This window comes from Tupaia chinensis, unplaced genomic scaffold (genome assembly GCF_000334495.1).
Source record: "Tupaia chinensis unplaced genomic scaffold, TupChi_1.0 Scaffold000578_2, whole genome shotgun sequence".
NCBI lineage: Eukaryota > Metazoa > Chordata > Mammalia > Scandentia > Tupaiidae > Tupaia > Tupaia belangeri.
Window position 1 is genome coordinate 1,546,954 of NW_006160094.1, and position 10,941 is coordinate 1,557,894.

Here is a 10,941-nt window from a genome sequence, read left to right on the forward strand (position 1 = left end):
ATTTCCTATAATGATGGTTTCTAAAATGTTAATAAGATAATCAAACACCTCAGGTGATAGGAATAAAGCGAATGCCGTGTGTGTGTGTGTGTGTGTGTGTGCGTATGTGTGCGTATGCGTGTACACACATGTAAACAACCCCTAGATACAAGAGTCTTAAGGAAAAAGGAGTTTTCCTGCTACTATGTACAGAGCTACCTGTGTGTAGAGTCTTAAGGAAAAAGGAGTTTTCCTGCTACATAGTAGCAGGTACAGAGCTACCTGTGTGTTTATGTAGCTGTCTTTTTCAAGTTTATTTCTTCCATGAGAGAGGAAGAGACAGAGGCAGCTCCCCGTCTGGGTCGACACAGTACAGTAACCCTCAGACTCTACCAGCCCGAACACTGGCACCCGTGTGACTCCCCCAAGATCAGGGACTCCCTCCTCTGGGTTCCTGTCTCAGATTTTCCTTCCCCGCCGACACCACCTTCCCCTAAGCGGTCAGCAGTGGATGCCTAGGGCCTAAGCGCCACCCTCAGTCACTGCACCTGCATGTGTAACCACCCCACGGACACTCCTGGTTACACCAGGCCCCCAACCACAGATAAAACCGGCGATAAGGCATTTGGTAAGCCAGCTGAGGCCTGGAGGTCTTGCAGGTAGCTGTCTGTTACCGGGCGTAAACCAAGCCCATGTGTGACCTCCGTTCTGCGAATTTGTGGCTCGTTCCGTAAATTGGAGGTTAAATAGAAATCGCCATCTCCACCCCCACCCCCCGACGTGGATAGTACAAGAAGCTGTTAGGGCTATCAACGGTCATGTTGTCTGGTTCACTGCTAAGTACTTCAGCAAAGAGCTGTGTGTGCGTATTCTGATCTTCACCATTTCCCCCTTTATTTGTGATAGACCTTGCACACGCATGAAAGAAAGAGCGAGAGATGAGCATCCTCCAGGGGTACAGTCACACCATGCTCTCCTCCCTCCAGCCCTCCGCCCTGTCAGATCCCTGGCTGACCGAGTGGGGATTCAAACCGGGGTCACCATGTGAGATCGTTTCCCTGTGAGCAGTGCACCACAGAGCCAGCCCTACTCCATTTTTAAGGGTGTTCGATTGACATTTGAAAGACTAATTAGAGGCCCATATTCTAGAGAGGAAAACCCTAAGCGCTCAGTCACCGTCGTTGATTTTGTAACCGGCTTCCCGTTGGTGACTGGGCAAGCTGCGTAGACTGGCTTCGAACATTGCTATAGGTGCTCCCCTGGGATTCTAGAAGTCCTTGCACTTGGGCTTGGTGCCCAAGGCTCCAGGCACAGCCTGCGTCCTGGGCTCCCAGAGGCCTCCCTCACCCAGTCCTGACCAGGTCTGCCCAGTGCTGCTAGTCTTAGGCAAACTTTCCACGCAAGATTCTGGAAGAACCAAGAGCTGACAGAACAGGCTCTGCAACTATTACCTGCCAGCTTGCTAGTAAATATTTGTAGGTGTGGCAGGGATCTTCTCTCTGAGACTTGCTTTCATCGGGACAAATGGCCTCAGACAGAGGAGGGGTTTCATTATACAAACTGCAAGGCACGCTCACCTACTTCTAAATTTTTGTGGTGATGCAATCTATTAATTTTTTTAAAGAAATTATTTTATTTAACTTTATTTATTATTATTATTTTCCAGTTTGATCGGAGAGAGACAGAAAAAGAGAGAGATAAGGAAAGTGAGAAAGCAAGCCACTGGGTCCAGGACTTGAACCATGGTCAGCCATGTGGGAGTTCAGTGCCTTTAACCACCATGCCACCTGCTGGCACCACCAACCTATTAATTTTTAAGAGACTAATGATTTTGCATTATCACTTTCGCTTAGGGAGGCCACAACACAAACAACCTTAAAAATATTTCTCCTGGAACCAGCAGTTAGCGTAATGGCTATGTCGCTGGACTCCCACATAGTCGACCTCAGTTCGTGTCCCAGACCCAGTGGCTTAAAACTCACGCCAGGCGCATGTGCGTGCATGCCCAAGATCCCGAGAGGAGAATGGAGGAGAAGGGATTGCAGCGTGGCCGTCCCCCTGGGGGTGATTTCTCACTTTCTATCTCTCTGTCTCTCTCTGTCTTTCTGGCGAGCACACGTGCCCTATAGCAAAAACCTCTCCAAAAAAAGAAAAAAAAATGTTTCTCCTTAAAGTTGCTCCTCTGCCAACAGAGCTGGACCTGCTTTGAGGAAACTTCTTGAGAAAGAGCAGACTGCTCTGGGGGCGCTGGGGGCATCAGGCCCCACCCCCAATAACTAACCCTGTAACTTCTTGTTTTTTTTATATATAATTATCTTATTTAACTTTATTTATTTATTTATTTTAATTTGTCCAGAGAGGGACAGGGTGAGAGAGAGAGAGAAAGTGAGAAAGCAGGTCGCTTGGTCCTGGACTTGAACTGCAGTCGACCATGTAGGATTCCAGCGCCCTTAACCACCATGCCACCTGCCGGCCCCTTATAACCTCTTGCCCCTGTGCTTGCTGGGGAAAAAAGTAGAGACTAGAATAAAATTTCTACACACCATACTCCTATGGAATGTAAGGAAGTCAAAGGACCTCAACTGAAATCAAAAGCAATTCCTGAGTTCTCTGGTGCAGTGGGGTCAGCAATTTGGGTGGGTAGAAGGATAGTAGAATGAATATGGCTTCGTAAACCGAGGAGAAAAATATGGGTCAACCTACGTAACTAAATAATATAATACTTAGGCATTGTGGGTGCTTACTATGTGCCAGAAATTGTGCCAAATACTTCAAATGGTTGATTTAATTTAATCCTCTCAATAAATTAATGCATATGTACTACAGGTTAAGCATTCCTAATCTGAAAATCCAAAATCCAAAATGCTCTAAAATCCAAACTTTCTGAGCACCAACCTGACACCACAAGTGGAAAATTCCACACCTTATCTCATGTGACACGCTACGGTCAAAATGCTACAATGCAAAAATAGTGTATAAAATTACCTTGAGGCTCTGTGCCAAAAGAGTATGTGAAATATAAATGAATTTTATATTTAGACTTGTGTCCCAGCCCAAGATACATCAGCATGCATATGAAAATATTTCAAAGTTGGGAACCAGCAGTTAGCGTAATGGCTATGTCGCTGAACTCCCACGTAGTCGACCGCGGTTCGTGTCCCACACCCGGTGGCTTAGAACTCACGCCGGGCGCGTGTGCGTGTGTGCCCAAGATCTTGAGAGGAGAATGGAGGAGAAGGGATTGCGGCGTGACCATCCCCCCTGGGGGGTGATTTCTCGCTTTCTGTCTCTATGTCTCTCTGTCTGTCTGGCGGGCGCACGCGCCCTACAGTGAAAATCTCTCAAAAAATAAATAAATAAATAAAAATATTTCAAAGTTGAAAAATCTGAAATCAAAAATATTTCTGGCCCCAAGGATTTCAGATAAGGGAAGGGGTGCTCCAACTATTGGGTCATTGGAAAAGTCACAACGTATTTTTCCATTTTTCTAGGCAAAACTGCATCTTGACTTTTCCCACCCAATATATTATCATTATCCCTTCAAGAGAGTAGAAAGTGGCTCTAGGGCACAGCGATGTTAAGTGGAAGAATAAGGACTCAGACCTAGGAGTGCCTGATGCAGCCACCCCAGCTCTTGACTGCTGTTTCTTTTCTTCGTCTTTTTTTAATGACAAGGTCTCACTACGCCGTGATCCTGCTGCCCCAGCCTCCCAGCAAGCCAGGATTACAGGAGTGTGCTACTGCATCAGGTGGTCTGGGACCTGAACCTGAGCCCCTCATGTGTGCTATGGCCCCACCTGGCAACTCCGTAATTGGGCCCTGCTGATTCTTCAAGAAGGAAAGCCTCAGCTGTGTGGAGGGCTGAAGCAAGCTGACTGACGTCCTGAGGCATCGGTCAGCAAAGCCATGAAGAGATTGCTCTGCTCCTGTGTCGGAGGTGCTCTCTCAACCTGCTGAGTCATGGGAGCGAGGGCTGGCCTGCGGTGCCAGCTGTTGGCAGAACAAGGACTGATCTGTGTGTCGTCACCTTTCGATTTGTGTTTGCTGGGGGGGGGGTGGCGAGCCTCTTCCCTTGATAACGGGATGGGGGGCTGCACACGTGGTACCCCCGGAGTGTTTGCTCATCCTTGCCAGGAGAGAACAGAACAACGTCTAAAAAAAAAGGAAAGAGGAAGAACAGAGGGGGAGAAACTGGAGTCTGATACGACTGTGGAAAGGATGGGGTGGGAGGCAGAGCTTCGCCGCAAGGGGGTGGCCCCTCCTGTCCTGCTTTAAGTGTCCTGACTTAGTACTTGGTGCTATTTCAGTCCTCCCCAACTGGCCTTTAGAGCATTTCATCTGATTGCTTTGCTCACTCAGTTACACGCCTGTTACCCGACCACCACACGTGACAGCACGTATTGCTCACTGAGCAGCAAAGATCGGTTCAGTCCACAGAGCCCGCTCAGCCCTCATCTGCGCAGTCATTAGCACCACGGTATTAGTTCAAACCTGTGGCTTAGGAGGTTCGTTGATATATATATAAAATAATTGGGACCAGCAGTTGAAGTAATGGCTATGTTGTTGGACTCCCATGTAGTCAACCGTGGTTCGAGTCCTGGACCTGGTGGCTTAAACTCACACCAGGTGCATGTGCGTGTGTGCCCAAGGTCTTGAGAGGAAAATGGAGGAGAAGGGATTGCAGCATGGCCATCCCCCCTGGGGGGTGATTTCTCCCTTTTTGTCTCTCTGTCTCTCTGTCTTTCTGGTGAGTGCATGTACCCTATAGTAAAAACCTCTCAAAAATTATTCATTTAATTTCATTTATCATTATTATTATTATTATTTTAATTTGCTACAGGGCATGTGCGCACTCATGTAAGAGAGAGAAAGTGAGAAAGCAAGCTGCCAGGTCTGGGACTTGAACTGTGAAGTCTAGCACCTTAACCACCATGCCATCTGCTGGCTCAAAGTTAGTTTGTATCCTAATTCTTTTTCTTTTTTTTTTTTTTTTCTTTTTTTGGAGAGGTTTTTGCTGTAGGGCCCGTGTGCTCACCAGAAAGACAGAGACAGAGAGACAAAAAGGGAGAAATCACCCCCCAGGGGGGATGGCCATGCTGCAATCCCTTCTCCTCCATTCTCCTCTCCTCCATTCTCCTCTCAAGATCTTGGGCACACACGCACATGTGCCTGGCGTGAGTTTAAGCCACCGGGTCCGGGACTTGAACCGCAGTCGACTACATGGGAATCCAGCGACATAGCCATTATGCTAACTGCTGGTCCCTCTAATTATTTTTCTTCATTTGTGATAGAATATGTTCATATACAAGTGAGAGCAGTTCTTCTGTGCGCGTGCGTGTGTGTGAGAGAGAGAGAGAGAGAGAGAGAGAAAGGGAGTACACTCCACAGGGTCTGTTCACACTGCAGTCCTCTTCCTCTAGTCTTCTATCCAGTCAGGTCCCATGTGCCCAGCATCAGGCTGACCGGATGTGGATTCCAACTATGGTCGCTGCCGTGTGGGATCTGCTTCCCTTGTACAGTGTATTTGCCCCTGGGCCACGAAGCTGCCCTTGGTTGTTATGATTTTAATTATGAAATAAAATGCTTTACAAAGTATTTTTTTATTGAGAGATTTTTGCTATAGAGTGTGTGCAGTCACAAGAGGAAGAGAGAGACAGAGAGACAAAAGCAAGAAATCACCCCCGAAGGGCGTTGGCCATGCCACAATTCCTTCTCCATTTTCCTCTCGGGATTTTGGGCGTGTACGCACGTATGCCTGGTGTAAGTTTTAAGCCACCAGGTCCAGGACTCGAACCGCAGTTGACTACATGGGAGTTCGTCAACACAACCACTACACCATCTGCTGGTCCCCACAAAGTTGTTTTTTAAAGAACTATTTATTTAATTTTATTTATCATTATTACCATTTTTAAATTTTCTACAGGGCATCTGTGCTCACCAGAGAGACAGAGAGAGGGAACACGAGAAAGCAAGCCATCAGGCCCCGAACTCCAACTATAGTTGATCATTTGGGAATCCAGCACCTCAACCACCATGTCACCTGCTGGCCTTGCCTTACAAAGTTTTTATTGTCCATGGAAAGGATGGAAGAGACACTCGGGAAGAGGAGACGGGATTCCTTTGCAGGTTACAGATGGTCCAGGTCCTGAGGCAGAGGGAAGCCCGTTGATCTGAGCAGGAACGTATTCAGGGTCATACAATAGTGCCTGGTCGGTGCACGAGAACCAAGGAGGAGAGCTGCCAGCAGACACAGGGTGGAAGAGCATCCTCTCCTCAGAGGCCTCACCATGGAACATCAACACAGTCTTGAGCCCTCAGGGGCTCTGATGATGTCAGCATCTGGAGCAGTTGCCTAGCCACACCTCTGGGCACCGCCCACCCCAGGGGAAAGGCCAGATCTCTGGAGCCAGGGACTAAGGCAGAGAATGAGTTGTATGCAACAATGAAGCTGCTGAATGACAGTCATAGTAAAAACAACAAGAGCCAGGTGAGATTAGGGAAACTTTGCAGGTAAATATAACTAGAAGCTTCTGATTTTAGCAGAGAAGAGGTGGAAAAGAAACCACAAGAAATGGTCACGCTGATGAGCAGTCTGGGTTCTGACTTTGTTTGTTAAGCTTATTAGAGGCGAACTACCTCAAGGGCAGATGAACATTTTCTTCCACAGAAATTTCTTCAGTTTCTTGCATGCAATGGTGCAAGCATAGTTTTTGACCCCAAGGAACATATAATCTAGTCAGAGGGATAGACACATAACTATGTATAAGACAGAATTTAAGACATTTGACATTTAAGAATTCAGAAAAGATGGGGCCAGCAGGTGGCACAGTGTTTGGAGTACTGGACTCCCATATGGCCGGCCACGGTTCGAGTACCAGACCTGGCTGCTTGCTTTTCTCATGTTCTCTCTCTCTCTCTCTCTCTGTTTCTCTGTAGCGATCACACATACCCTATAGCAAATTTTAAAAAAATAATGATAAATAAAATTAAATAATAAATAATTTGGAAAAATAAAAAGAATTCAGAAGAGAAGTCACCGCCAGCCAGGATGGTCAGGACAGGCTTGATGGAGCATGTGGAGTTCCTCCTGAGCCTTGAAGTCAAGAACGCTTTTGTCTCAGTATTATCAGAGGGCATGTGTATTCATGAGGGAGGGAAGTGGGGGAAGAAAGAGAGAAAGTGACAGAGAGAGAAAGAGAAAGCACCCCTTAACAGGGCCTGGTTATCCTGCACTTTTCTCTTCTAGTTCTTCATCCTGTCGGGACTTGGAGCACTCATACACACATATCCTGTGTTTTTCAAATTGTCAGAGCCAGGATTTGCACTGTGGTTGGCCACGTGGGGTCCTGCTCTCTGTGTACACAGCTTCACCACCACACTAAGGAACTGACCCTGAGTAAACTTTTAATAGAAAGAGATTGGTGAACAAAAGGATGAGCCGAGAAAGCATATGGAAAAGGTGAGTAGTTTAGTTTGATTTGCACAGAGGAAGGAAGAGGAAAATCTGAAAAAGATAGTGTTCTCCCTATGAATTTATAAGTTATCCAAATTCTCAGAATAAATTCCTGTTCTGCTGAATGAGTCAGAGTTGGTTTAGGTTGCTTGTACCCAAGAATGCTGAAGGAGAGAGTTGTAGGAAAATTGTGTTTATATGAGAATGCAATCAACAGTGGGTGTGATAATAATTAATAGTCATTAAACAACTACTGTATTCTAAGCCCTTTTGGGATGCTAAGAATACAACAGGGAATAACAAAAATCTCTTTTCTCTAGAACTTGCAGAAAGGCAACTTCTACATTTTACAGTTGTGAAAACTGAGGAAAAAGAGATTATAAAACCTGCCCAAGGTCACACAACTGGAAAGTGGCAGAGCGAGGATTTGAAGCTAAGCACTCCCAGCTCCATTGTGCTCTGTTGTGTTGTGTGTGGGTATTGGTCAGGATATTTCTAGGAGACAAAAATGGGCCACGGTGAATGGGCCTTCATGGATCTGAGGTTATGTAAGAACCACCCCCCTCCATGGGACCAGCAGTTAGCGTAATGGCTATGTTGCTGGACTTCCACGTAGTTGACCGTGGTTCGGGTCCCGGACCCGGTGGCTTAAACTCACTCTGGGCACGTGTGCATGCGTGCTCAAGATCCTGAGAAGAGAATGGAGGAGAAGGGATTGCGGCATGGCTATATATATATATATACAGACAGTCAACTACAAAAGTAAAATATAGCTCTCATCTTCCCTTCCTTTTTCTTTTCTTAAACAAATCTTTTGCATAAGAGGACATTATTAAGAATGTGAAAGGACAACCTACAGAGTGGGAGAAAGTATTTGCAAATCTTATGTTTGTTCTGAGTTTAACATTCAGAATATATAAATAACTCTCACAACTGAACAACAAAAAGAAAACCAATTTTTAAAATGGGCAAAGTGCTTGAATAAATATTCCAAATAAGATATACAATTGGCCAAAAAAATATATGATGAGATGTGCAGTGGCCTTGGTCATTAGGGAAATGCAAATCACCACAATGAAACTCCACTTCATACCACTTTACACTTCATATCAATTGCACGGCTAGAACTAAAAAAGAGAAAAAGAAAATTACAAATGTTGATGAGGATGGAGAGAAACTAGAATCCTTGCTCATTTCTGGTGGGAATGTAAAATGTTGCAGTTCCTATTAAAAACAGTCTGGCAGTTTCTTAAATGGTTAAATAGAGCTTTCATATGACTCACCAATTCCACTCCTAAATAAAAGCTAGGAGAAAATAAAACATATGTCCACTGGAAATTTATACAAAAAAACTTACAGTCAAACATATGTCCACTGGAAATTTATACAAAAATATTTATAGTAGCATCATTTATAATAGAGATGGAAACAACCTATATGTCTACTAATTGATGAATGGGTAAACTAAATGTGGTACATATTTACAATGAGATCATTTTTGGCAATAAAAAGGAATGAAGTACTGACACAATATATATATTCTACACAACATGTATAATGAAAACTCTGTGCTAAGTGAAAGAAGTCTGTCAGAAAAGGACACATGAAATGGTTCTATAGATAGGAAACATCCAGAATAGGCAAATTCACTGGGACAGAAAATGGATCAGAAGTCACTAGAAGATGGGACAAGAAAGAAATGGGGAATGATTACTAAATGAGTATGGTTTTCTTCTTGGAGTGACAGAAGAATCTTGAAACTAGACAGGGCTGGTGGTTGCATAATATTTTGAATGCACAAAGGCTGCAGACTTGTTAATTCAAATGAATAAAAATGATTTATTTTATGTTATGTGAACTTCACCTCAATAAAACAATATCTCATTTAAGAAATTAAAAAAATATAAACAAGATAATTAGGACCAAGTCATGAAGAAGCTGAAAGGCCGCCTGCAGAATTTGTGCTTTGGTCTTGCAGACAATAAAGAGCTACTAAAGGCTCTTTCAAGTGACATCAGAGTTGAGTCTTATGTGGCAAAATAGAGGGGGACAGAAAAATGAGGTACATAGGCAAACTGGAAGCATTGTCATAGTCTAGTTGGGGGCCTAAACTATCAATAGCATGCTTCCCCAGCACCAGAGAGGAAAGGATAGGTGTAAGGGAATCATTTCAGAACCAGTAAGTCTTGGCAATTCATTACATATGGGCAAGAAAAGCCAAGATCAGTCTATTTTGAGGTGTTAAACCTAGTGCTTGGGTGAAGGTGGATTCACAGGAGAAAGAGCAGCTCTTTTTTTTTTTTTTTTTTGAGAGGTTTTCACTATAGGGCACGTGCGCTCGCCAGACAGACAGAGAGAGACATAGAGACAGAAAGCGAGAAATCACTCCCCAGGGGGGATGGTCATGCCGCAATCCCCTCTCCTCCATTCTCCTCTCGGGATCTTAGGCATGAACGCACACGTGCCCGGCATGAGTTTTAAGCCACCGGGTCCAGGACGCGAACCACAGTCAACTACATGGGAGTTCAGCGACATAGCCATTATGCTAACTGCTGGTTCCCAAGAGCAGCTCTTTTGAGGTGTTAAGAAGGAGAATCAGAAACAAATGATTTCAGGTCATTGTTAAGCCAATAGGGTTGTTTAGGAATCTAATAATAATAATAATAATAAACTTTCCAAGCAGGAACCATGGCTTGGTTCTGGGGAGCAGCTCTGATTCAGGTGGAGGTTGCTCTGGGTATTCGAGTCCCAGTCAGTGCCTGCTACTGTCCCCAGAGTAGAAGCTCTCCAAGTCAGGCTTCGTGATCTCCCCATCTTTTTTGTGTGTGTGTGTGTGGTTTTTTTTGTTTTTTTTTTTTTTTATTTTATTATCATCATAATCTTCTTTCTATTACACTAGATTACATATAACTTTACATTGACTTCCATTGCTTTTTCAAAAGGGAATGCCATGCATGTCAGTCAATACAGAGATATCAATCTCCCCGCTTTATCATTCAATATCTTTTCCATGCTTTTCCCAATAATTATTATTATAATTTTTTTAAACAGTCAATCACTATTTCTCATTTTGCTTATTAAAAACACTTCACCCATCATGAAATACTTTCCAGACCGGTTCAGTTGAGAATACTATACATGTCATCATCAACAGGTAATAAACCATATCTATTTCTCATTAACATCCTGCCTCTCTATTGTTCACTGCTGTCTTTATCCTCTTCTCTCTCCTTTTTTTTTTTTTTGTACTTTGTTTTTTTATTATAAATTTTTTTTTCTCATCACAACACACATATGAATTTTCCATCCAAAATACACTGTGCATTGGCTCAATCAAGCACATCAACATATATGTTCTCAGCAAATGATTTCCCAATTTTTGTGTCCTGCATACCTTGCCTTTTGTTTTGCCATCCTAGGTTCCCCATCCCCACCCTCTGCCATGTCCCATCTTCCTCCTCCATTGTCCCTGACATTCATGATTGCCCTCAATGGCTTCCGCCCCCCCC